General features: G+C 52.0%; 1 protein-coding gene across 2 annotated transcripts in view; it reads left to right on the forward strand.

The window, feature by feature from the left end:
- LOC126528965 (uncharacterized) overlaps positions 1-12,188 on the forward strand; it is a 292,870-nt gene that overhangs the window by 142,774 nt on the left and 137,908 nt on the right. The window lies entirely within an intron of this gene.

Raw genomic sequence — 12,188 nt, forward strand, 5'->3', positions numbered from 1 at the left:
ATAGCGGCCCTCGACCTCACGGGCTTGGCGGTGGACGCTGAAGCGGCCGATATGTTAATCGAGGCGCTGCGGAGTAACAACAGCGTCGCCGAACTCGCCGTGGGATCCCGCGTCTTCGCACCGGGTCTCGAGGACAAGTCGTCGGAGCGCTTCGCCAGGTACCTGACGGAAAAGAAGAGGAGCCTCAGAAAGTTATCTTTCGACGCGCGCGACATGAAGGCGGGAAGATGCAGCTGGAGCATACTGCACACCTTAGTTCTGGCCATTTGCGAAATGACTGCGTTGGAGGAGCTGACGGCGGACTGGCTCTGCAGAGCGCTCGACTTCGAGCTCTTCGGCACGGTGGTCGCCGCGAGCGAGAGCCTGCGCAGTCTGCGCGTGCGGTGCCAGTGCTGTTGCGACGAATGGGTGCCTCATCGGCCGGACTCGCGACTCGTCGCGCAGAGCCTCGTGGATCGGTGGGTGTTGGGGTTGAAGTCGAATCGCACCTTGCAGAGACTGACCGTTGACCTGTCGCTGTGCACCGTCCTACAGTGCTGCTCCTTCGTTCGCGCGATCGCGGTCAACGCCTCCATAAAGACCGCGACCGTGCGGAACATTCCCGACGGCTGCCTCCGAGCGACCTACGACGTTATACGGGACTGCGGGATCGAGCACAGGGTGGTCGTCGAAGACCATCACGTTGGCCCGTCGGACGTGCGAGAGCTCGGGTCGCTTCCGGAAGCCAAAGCCGTCACGCTGAGTTCTCTGCACTTTCCCGGCTCGCCGTCCCTCTGCGCGGCCTTCGGCGACCTCGCCGCCTGCACCAACGTCACTTCGCTTCGCCTGCGGTTCGAGCATTACGACGAGGCCCTCTACAGCGCTGCTGCCGGTTACATGGCGACCGCGTCGACGGTGACCGACGTCGAGCTGCACGCGAGCTACTTCTGCACGGCGAGTGACGAGAGTCGCGTTCGGGGCCAGCGTCGACTGATCGAAGCGCTGGCGTCGAAGCGAGACGTCGTCAGACTGAAGCTGCACGTGACGCACCTGGACGACGTCTGCTGCGAACTAGTCGCCCATGCGGTTCTGGACAGCCGAGTACTTTACGAATTGTCTCTCGAAGCGCTGGACAGTTCGTCTTGCGCGACGTTTCTTCGCCGCCTGTCGCCCGGACTCGCGTTCAATTGGAGCCTCCTCGTGGCCGCACTGCCCGACTTCGGGGACATGGACGCCGAGATGGCCACCCTGCACGAGGTCACTCGTCGCAACTGGCTCGCCGTCGATCGAGCGAGCCGCTTCGTGACGGGAGGAAACCTCGACCCCGACGGCCAAAGCGCGCTGATGCTAGTTTGCCATCACCCCAAGCTGGCCGAGATGGTTGCGCGGAACGCGAGCGTTACGGACGTGGAGGCCGTGGCTATGGTCAGACGCGCGGGCTCCGCGACGAAAGCGCACGCGGTTTGAACCTCGTGGACCATCGACTCCTCGGCGCACTTCTCAGGGTAGCGACGTTCTTGAAGACTGGCGTACGCCCTACCCATTTACTAAGCAGAAGGCGCAAGCGTCTACCCACGCCGTGTCGGCTAGCGACCTGCAATGGCGAGAAGTGGCGGGGTTGACGATGTTGAAGTATGCGCAAACGCTGCAAAGCGACCTTCATTTCGTACGTCGTCTGCTACGCTGTTCGTTTGCCTCCAAGCTCTTACGTGCTTATAAATTTCATATTTTTTTTGCTTTATTTCATGGGGCATGCATGAGTTCAAGTTATGCGCAGGAAGAAAAAAAAAGAAAGAGCACGTCGCAGATGACTCATCCTAATCTACACCAATTCTCACACCCACTTTTCGCAAGCAGGAATGTTCAGAGAACGTCACTCATACGGGACAGTGTTTCGTGCGCTTGCGCACACTGTCTATCTCGCCGTTCCTCCCCGTTATGAGGCGCTGGCATGCCGTACGGTTTCGACGATGTACGTTAACCGGAAGGCTCCATGGGAGAGTCATGATTGCACGTTCCGAGAGTCGTCTCCAAATTAGCACGCCTTAGCAATCTAGGGCTTTTCGTCCGGACTCCATGGTGCACAGAGCGTCGAAGAGACTCACCCACCGAGTTTGGTTGCGTACCTATACTTGGCAGCTTAATTGGATCCCGAATTGAAAGTGCAGAGCTGTAGAGATGTTTTACTGTGTTCGTTTATTTCGAATAAAGACGTGGAATAGATTTAATTTTGCGTCAAGTAGCGTAGTGTCTTGGCTAATTTAATCGATGAGTGGCGAAAGCGGTGCCATTATGTTACAATGCATTCATCCAGCGCACGATCTTGTAGGCATCTCGGAGCAGCTGGTAGTGGCTTGTGGGCCTTTATTTTAGTGTTTAGGGCTGACAGAAATAAGCGCTCGCGATTTCGTGTTTCTATTAAAAACACGCAAAACAAGATAAAATAAGAAAAGTAGTGTGGCCACATGTTTCCATTTAATTCATTATAGACGCGTTTCTGATTGTCCGCAACCGCGTTGCGTTTTCTTTTTCCTTCTTCGTGTTCGCAGACCAAACAGTACGATGACGCGGAACGCGCGACATCTCGGCCCGCCATGACGACAGCAGCTTTCGACACGATCGCCTCGGCCACGGGTCTCGCAACGTGGTTTAACCGCACAAACCGATGACGTCACGCGTGCGCCGCGCACAAAGCAATGACGCGACGTCGTCAGGAACGCGTACCCGAAAACGGACTCGTTGCGCAACCGAACGACCGTGACGCCAAGGCTCGCCGGTGCCGCAGGCGAGGGTGAGTCAGACGGTTGAGCATTCGTAAATACTGCTGGCCGGACGCCTGCGTCGAAGGGGTTGGGAAGTGGACCCGCCAAAATAATAATAAAAAAATCGAACTAAAGCGGCGAGGGGAAGTGCTGATAGTCGTCGATTCGAGAACGTCTGCGTGGTGTGGATCGTTTGGTGGCGGCGACAGAAGGTGACCGCCGTGCTTTCCTGCTTGCTTAACATGTTCCCCTCCCTTGCGAATACGATCGTCCCTTGGTATTCGCAATATTGATGAAAAGGAAATCAGGTTGGTTTGTGAGGATTAGGCGTTGTTAGAGATCGTTAGCGAAGTCGCTCATGCGTAGAGCCTCGCAATTTTTTCTTCAATATCGCGCGAGCGTTGACGGCAAGCCGTGTCGGTGGGCTTTTTCGATCTCGGCCGGCAGGATCGAAGATAGAAGGTGTCGGTTCGCTTCATGAGTGCCCCTCGCCGCTATACAAGGCCGCCGACGCGCCGTGTGGTCGACGCTCGCCCCTTCGACGGGCCGTGTGGTCGACGCTCGCGCCTTCGACGCTGGCGCGGTCGACGCTCGCGCGATATTATGAAAAGAACGGCAAGGGCGTACGCAGGCAAGGGCGTACGCAGGCAAGGGCACGCGTGTGTTTTCGCTTTGTCTGAAATGGGTGCATCCACAGAACACGCGCTGTCACGAGAACGCCGCCCTTCGAAGAGAGACTACAAAGAAAAATGCGCAGCTTAATTTTGAGCGACCAAGTATTCGTTCAAATATCGATACATGTCAATTTCTCGCTAACGTGGATTTATTGAGAGAAATTAAAATGGAGGAGGACACAGCAATTCCGTCTGATGAGTTTCCATCTTTACTCAGCGCCGCTTACGTCAGCGTGACATCACAGACTTCAACGTATTTTTTCTCGTATGTAGGCCGTCGTGACACCGCCGTAGAGTGTCGAAACCTTTCCACGTTCGGTGGCCATGGGCTTCATTTGTAATACAATGCAGTGTTCATCTCTCACCGACAGAAACTGTGAACTTATTTTGTGAATTAGAAGGTTAATAGAGAGGTTAACCAGCGCAGACGCCGTCAAAATCAATGACGTCATGGCGAGTTGTTGCGGTTCTTCAACGCGGCGTCGACTCCTCTCCTTTAGTCTTTTTCTTTCCAATTTTCTCTTCTTTTATGGCTTATCGAGCTTACTGTAAAAGGGTCTTTCCTGGCTTTCAAAGTGATGCGTTCCTTGCCTACCCCCTCCCATGTGCCATAAGCATTATATTACTCGGGCTCGAAGCTGTCCCCTTAGCAGTCAACGTAGACTGTCTCCGATGCCGGCCACAATTGTAGCACACTCCATGTCGCCATCACTGCAGCCGCTATTATTGCGGGTTGCCACTGATGTGGCCTAGGGCTTTTCCTTTGAGCGAGCGCATTATCGTTTCCCCCTTCCTCCCTCTCCTTTCACTCTACCACAGACTACGAGTGTGCCCACACTCCGCCGTGACAGCCACCATCTTTATCCTTTTTCCTCTTCCGAACCTTGTCGACGTCACATACGCCAAGCTCGCGCTCTCCCTAACGAACCAGAATGACCTCGCTGGCGACCGACGTCACTTCCGGTCGCGGCCGCGAAGATGCTGATGCTACGCGGTTTCCAAACCCGCATACCTTGCAAAAAAAGAAAAAGCCCGGACCGCGGGGCGACGCTGTATGCCAACGCGCGATGAGTCAGTCCGACGTGAAAACAGCGCGAAATGCAGCAATGATTGCGAAAGCAACGACGCAAAACGTCGGGCCCGGCGTGTTGGAATATGACGAAAGAGGCGAAGGTTTGAAGCTTGTCGATTATAGACGTCTCGAGCGGAAGCAGATTGCTTCACTGCGCGGCGCGTCGCCGTCGAGTCTGCGGTTTTCGCTTTGCTTCCTGTTCCGGGCCCAACGATACCACTACCACCTTGCTGTGACTTATTTTGTTTATTGCGTTTATATATATATATATATATATATATATATATATATATATATATATATATATATATATACCGGATTTCCCGGACTATGGGGAATCGGTGCTGGTCAGGAGACGATGTCGGCAAGTTTTGGGCGTTGTCGTGTCACAGCGTATAAAGTTTCGGTTTCGCTCCTCTTCGAGCCAGCAATTTCGTCTGGCCAGCTTGCGTAACACCTACGTCACCGTGACGTCAATGTCCTGTACATATATATATATATATATATATATATATATATATATATATATATATATATAACAATGGATCACGTGGCTGGCTGGCAGTCGCGCAAGGTAAATATAGCTGCCGTAGAAGCCCATACATTCGAAGCACAGCGGTTCATCGGCGGTTCGTGGTGAGGCTTAGCGCCATTGATGTGACGACGAAACACTTCCGGTGGAAGGAAAAAAAAAGAAGTGTTACGCAATATCCACTAACACAGATGTGACGTCATTTTTCATGTAAAAGGTGCAAAATTTATTTTTGTGGTCTACCGTTAGAGCTGTGGATTCCAATGCCCCGCAGTTCCACTCGATGGGCGTTTCAGGCTTTTAGCCCGGAAAGCGAGGCAAGAAAACGCCAGCAGCTGTACGGGTGTCAAAATCGCGCCCATTGGAGGCCAAAGAAAACTTTGGGTGCTTTGGGTGCTGAGCGCAGCTTCACGAAGGCATATAAAGTCAACGATTATCTGGTGGCCATAGCTCGCTACTTTTGACTGAAACGCGTTGAACAACGATGAAACGCACCTCGCACACGCAGCGCCTCCAGAATTCAGGCACACATTGACAGGCCAGACAACACAACGCGTGAAGGGGAAGTCACTAAAGCTTGTTTCTCTATCTGTGTACGAGCGCGCCTTTCTGCACGTACCAGGAGCTGCATTGTACTGCAATTAAAAGCGGCGACAATTGCAATTAGAGCGGACCCTGAAAAAAACGTATTTATTGTTAACGACAACGTAAAAGAGTTGTTCTTTTTTGTTCGCCACACGTAGGTAATATCTATTACGAATTTTATTTTAGTTGAATGAAATCGAAACTGTCTCGTTTCAATTGAAAGAAAGTGATTTTTCTTTCTGAATGTTTGTTCCCTGTCCTCACCTATAGTCGCGCTTCGGTCGCTGCTCTCGTAACCACTCTTGGTGAAGTCGGTGACAATTGGTTCTGGAGATCAATTAAGCGACTTATATGGGCTAGTCGGTTGCTGGCTTGAGAAAACACGGCTAAATCGGTGCGGTAATGGACAGGACGAAGAAAGAATGCACGGAGGACAATTGCCGGATGCACAGAAAACAATCGCCGATCGGCGATTGTCCCTCGTGCATTCTTTCATCGGCGATTGTCCTCCGTGCGCTCTTTCATCGGTGATTGTCCTTCGTGCATTCTTTCATCGGCGATTGTCCTTCGTGCTTTATTTCATCGGCGATTGTCCTTCGTGCATTCTATCATGGGCGATTGTCCCTCGTGCATTCTATCATTGGCGATTGTCCTTCGTGCATTCTTTCATCGGCGATTGTCCTTCGTGCATTCTACCATGGGTGATGGTCCTTCGTGCATCTCCTCGTCCCGTCTTTACACGCGCCGATTTAACCGTGTTTCGTCAAGGTTCTGGACTGCTTTCCGTCCCCGAAGCTTCGCGACCCGTTTGGACCGATTTTGGTCGCGCCACGAACCTCGGAAGCATCTATTTCGATCCCGTATCACCCGGCGCTCCGCGATTTCGCGCCGAGTCTCTTTGTTCGGCTAGCCCAATGGTCGCCTGCCACTTGACCATGCTAGAGACATCGTGTTTTCGATACCGCAAGCGGGCACCTGAAACGTGCTCGCTATCTGTGTGCTATGGAATTGTGCTTGGCCACTTCTGCTTTTCGTTTCCACCGTGTTGTGATCTCACGAGGCGCAGTGTATGGTCACGTGGTAGCGCGACGTCGCGCCGTCTCGACGCTCGCTCGATCGTCTCGCATGCTGGTACCAGCTGCCAGGGCCGGTGTTTAGCGGCACGTAGCGGGGGCAACCGAGCGAGCCGGAGCGAGAGTCGAAGCCGTGTCGCATGTCCCGTTTTCGCGTGAACAGCTTCTGGTGTCATGACGTCACAACGCGGCAGAAACCAAACCAAAACTAGCTGCAGAAAAATCTGTTATATTAATTTAAGTAATGCGTTGCTGGGCTTGGCAGTATTTTCTCGGGTTTTTAGAGGCATTGAACCTTCACTTAAAGCAAAAAAAGATATAGAGAAAGTAGGAAATATCGTGTCAGTGCACCTTTCATATCTTCATTGCTTCTAAAAATCTACAGTAAACCTCTTTTCAGCCGAAGTTCGCCGCTGGGCACTCCTAGAGCGGGTGCCCAAGTGTGTAGGCCAAAAAAATACCGTAGATAATTTCATTTCATAAACCGGGCGTATCGGAGCCCTCACACGTCACTTCCGCCACCAGCGTGTAACAAAACGGCCAGTCTCCGTCCCGGGGTTGCCTGGCCTCTGGCTCCGAAGCAGGGGAAGCCGGAGGCGAGGCGTAGAATATGAGGTTCCGCAAATACGAGCCACAAGTCCACCACCGCGCCGTGTCACTGGGGCGGCGGCGTCGACAGCTGCGGCGCGTCTCCCCCCGCGAGAGAGGAGGAAGGCGAGGTCGACGAGGAGAGGACGTTTGTTTTTGGAAGAAGCGCGCTTCCGGAATTCCCCCTTCTCGAACGACCGGCCGATGCGGGTGAATCAGCGTTGGTGGTTCTCTCCTCGTCACGTGTCGATAACTTCTTTCTCGGCCGGCAAGATTCGCGGAGCGGGGCCGTGGTCGGCGGGCAGCTGCATTTCTAGTGCACTGTGTATAAATAGGGCCGTACGCGGCTGTTCACGGACTTGAAGGAGAGGAGAAACGTTCCTGATCATGCCAGTCAAAGTCTCGTACACTTATCAGTACGCCGTGTTCAAACGTGTAGCCTAATTCAGCACACTAAATGCACTCTTAAAGGTTTGCACCCTTTTGGAACGCCTCTTTGTCCCGTAAGGATAGCCGTCGTTTGCATTCGCGTCGGCATAGACGCAGCAGGGGTGGTTTGTAACGTATTGCCTTGGCTTATGCTGCGTGTTGCCGTGGACATTGGCTTGGCTTTGCCTTGACATGTCTTGCCTTGCCTAACCATTGCCTTGGCATTACCCTAGTATTGCCATGGACATGGTTACCACAATGCACCCGGTGTAACTATAACGTTTTCTTTACGTTTGCCCTTCGACTACGTTAAACGAAAAGTCCTCCGCGGGCGCGCACCGTATACCGTCCAGTAAAGCGGGTCGCGTCTAACGTACGATCAGCGTAAATGAACACGCGAACTGGAAATAAGTGATCGGAATTAACGCTCGTTACGCGTGGATACATGGAAATGCGACGCGGGATTGCTCCGTAGCCAGGATGCCGTTATGGACATTGTCAAAGTCCCTCCGTATTTGTCGAACTTGGTGATGCCGGCATTTTTTTTTTTTTTTGAGCCAGTCAGGGAGGCCCAGAGCTTGGGCTGCTATACGGCTTCTCTGATAGGCTCAAAAAATATCGCCGTTACGGAATTTGACATATATGGTCATGCCCGAAATAGCTACCCAGGTCGGTCTCGAAAATATGGGCTAGTTCCCAGTGCATACATTTTGTAGTTTGGCATTGATCCACCGTTAGAAATGCTTGTGAACCCCGAAACGGAACAACACTCGTTTGAGGGGCTTCCGAATCGTTCGAACTTGAGTTTATGCCGATATGATGCTGTTTCTACGCTACTCTACACTTAAATATGCACAAAATACAAGCCGGAACATTACTTACTTGGACGCCGAACGCTATTCTAAAACATTCTAACGTCAAGACTTCGCATCCACGGTGCGAGTTTGTTATCGAAACTCAGCTGCGCGTATACGCGCCGAGTTGTCACTATTCGTAAAGAAACTTCTCGAATGGAAAATGGAAAATGCGGAGAAATGTGACACAGTTCTTAGAGGATGAAATTGCGGTAAGTTCTGTAAATCACCGCTTCACTCGTCGTCAAGAGATATAGTGACGCAATCCACGCCCCAGTCACGGCTACCTCGGAGCGACAAGCGAATCTCGAAAGCTACGCTATGGCTGGCTACGGGCACCGTAAGCGATCGCAGGGGACGGAATTACGTCTCGCACCAGATGTCTTTGGCAGCGTTTGTAAACCGGCTCGCAGTTCCATCGCCCCTCAGCTGGCCTCACCGGGAGCGGTTCTGCAAATGTTGCTTTCCCGCACAGACGTGTTGCACGTGGGCGAAGACGACTTTAGAGAATTCGTTTCGGGGCTTCGTCAGGACTTCGTCGTCCTTGTGCGTGCGTGCGTATGTATGTATGTATGTATGTATGTATGTATGTATGTATGTATGTATGTATGTATGTATGTATGTATGTATGTATGTATGTATGTATGTATGTATGTATGTATGTATGAAGCTTATTTAGTGAATGGAATCGCATTCTGTTAATCTTTCGCCCGTCTTCGTAGTCGGCGGACTTTCTCCGCGCAGCGAACGCGTTCTCGCAGAAGCCGAGTTACGGGCGCAGCGCTCGTCGCCCAAACTCGGAACTACATGGCTCTTTGAGGTACACACATGCTGTCGTCGCGCGAGAGCTTTGCGGCGCGTCTGAAGGATGGCGTGGCGGTGCCGTGTCGCGTCTCTCTGCCCCCCGTGCGCCGTGCGCCTCTCGTTGAGATGGCGCCGTTTCGTTTCGCCGGCTCGGCGTGCCCAATGCGAGGCGGTGGGGTTCGCGCCCGCGATGTAGCGGGTGCAGCGATATTTATCGCTATACAGAGCGCGTTTACAGCATTCGCTAAACTACCGTAAGGTTCCGGCCATAGTTTTTGGATAGGGTACTATCGAGGAGAAGGCAAGCAAATGACAATACAGGGTACCTTGCGAACGTCTCGTCGAAATGACTCACATTGTACACGGCCTAGCAAAAAAAAAAAAAAGTCCCAGGTGTCCTTAGCTCTCGCTTAAGAGACCTGAAGGCGAAATCCTTGTAAAGCCTACTGCAATTCACCCTAATGCAGCTTAATCCATGCTAATCCTTCTTTATCCACCATAATCCGCCTTAATCCAATCACTGGTCAATCGTGAATTAACTCCGCTAATCAATTATCGCCTCTTATACACGGCTGGACACGCTTTGGTTCGCTTCTGGCCTTCCTTGGGTCACGTGATATCTTATGTACCTCGAAACATAGCGCTCTAATGCTTTCGCCTTAAGAAAAGGCCACAGCACTGTCGACAGCGGGCTACAGAGTCCACTACGCGCCGGGACTCTGGAGAGACGACGCCGCGCATTCCGCGTCAAATTGGCGCGTCCTGCGAGAGTGTATTCTCGGCGACCCGTTACGACACCGCGGCGACGACGAGCTTCCCAGCCGCGACGGGTAGCGAGCGCAGTCTTGTTGGCCGCGCCTGCTGTGTTGCAGTGCCAGCGGGGTCGGTCGGTCGCGTTGTGGCATCCGGCGCGTTCACGTAACCGCGTTCTCCGCCGACGCAGCCACCCCCCCTCCCCCCCACGCTGGCGCCATCGCCATCGCGAAGTTCGTTTCCGAGGACAACGGCACGAGCAGGCCGTCAGGAGAGAGAGATTCATGGTTGGGGGTGGGGGGTGAAAGGGGAGGCTAGCTGCACCGCGATCACCGTCTCTCAATAGAGGGCACCTTAGCCGCACTGCACAATGGGGAAGGGAGAGAACGGATGGGGGTATGCCGTCAGGAGCTACGACGGCACGGAGCTACAACGTGTATCGGGAAGAATTGGGAGAGGGAGGGGGAGAGTGCTTCCCCACAACACTCCGGGGCGAGGCAGTAAGGCGGGGGAAACTCGCATCGAAAGGGCAGTGCAGAGAACAAAATAAGTGTGGCTGCATTAGTAGACTGCCCTCCTGCACGATACAAAAAAGAAGAGAAGAAAAGAAGAAAGTCATTCTGATCTTGAGAAGAGGCTTCAAGGGCCACTAGAGAGACTGTAAATAATTGGATTTGTGTTATAAAATTACCCGTCTGCAATACCGAAAAGGCCACTCTTACCATAAGAAGCTTGGTAAGCTAGAGAGAGAGAGAGAGAGAGAGAGAGAGAGAGAGAAAGAAAGTAGACGAAAGGCAAGGAGGTGAACCAGACGACCGTCCAGTTCAGTAGTCTAACCTGGGGGTAAGGGAAAGGGAGAATGGAAATATGAACGGAGTGGACTCTGAGTGCGCGTGGGAGGATGAACTTACTTACGAGCGGTCTCTCAAACCGATGTACTTTAAGTACTTTTTACTAGCGCACGAATCGCTTTTTGTGCCAATGATGGATGTGGCTACGGTTCCAGTATCTTTGACTCGGAGAGAAGACGGTGGCAACAAAGGCGGGCGGCTCCGCTGCCTGGAAGCACCCGTACTAGCCAGCCGTGACGTCATGCATGACGTCACTGCGTCTGCTCATGCATAGTTGATCTTTTTTATTATTATTACGTTAAGATAGACTACGTTGTCTTCTAAAAGAGCCGAAGAATGGGCTTACAGGGCGTCGAAAAGTGTTATCGCGCCACAGATACGCAAATACGCGGAAAAACGATTTTAGATGTATGACGTCACGCAGAAGTGTTGGCGCTGGGGTTGCGGCGAGAAACTTGAAAGATAAAAAATTTAACTGGGGCCTTTATTTCTCTCTTTTGACGAACAACCTACTACTGGGACATAACAGCAAATTCAGTTTCGTAAGAACAGTTTAACATCCGAGAATCAATTAGTGTTTCTCTTTGGTGTCCCTTTCTAGGGGGGGGGGGGGGGGGGGTTGCGTTATGAGCCAAATTGTAGGTGAAGCGGACGGAGTGGCCTTAACTTTCCATCATTCGTTAGATGCTGGTTAAACACGTGCCATTCTGAAAAAAAAAATTAGCCTATGACACAATGATGCGTCATCAACCGCGGAGAAGTAGGATAAGTTTTCTTTTTTTTTTCTCCGAAACTGCCGAGCAGGGTCGCCGATACCTATGGCGCCATACTACGTATACTAAAATTCTTCCGTTGATCTCCACAGTAACAATGGTTAGTAAGTATCATGAATACTTGGTGCGTGTATTCTCTACCACGTCTTGGGTAAAGTTAGAGCAGGCGAAGTTACTGAGAGCATTGGTATCGTTGGTGTGTTTATACAGTATTCATCTTAGGTTAGCCTAAATTAAACAGTCACGTAGTATTGGACCAGCTGGTGTGTGAATTTCATATACCTAATAGATTAAGTTTATATTATACCATCACGAGGTATTGGATCGCCCCTGGTGGGCGGATTCACTTGACAGTCTAGGTTATGTTAGGTTTGCATAATCGGAGGACACCGAGCCAGATTAATGCGTCGTTTCGACATACATCCAGACTAGGTTACAAGCCTAGATGGTCGCAGCGCA

The sequence above is a fragment of the Dermacentor andersoni genome, chromosome 8, assembly GCF_023375885.2.
Source record: "Dermacentor andersoni chromosome 8, qqDerAnde1_hic_scaffold, whole genome shotgun sequence".
Taxonomy (NCBI): Eukaryota; Metazoa; Arthropoda; class Arachnida; order Ixodida; family Ixodidae; genus Dermacentor; species Dermacentor andersoni.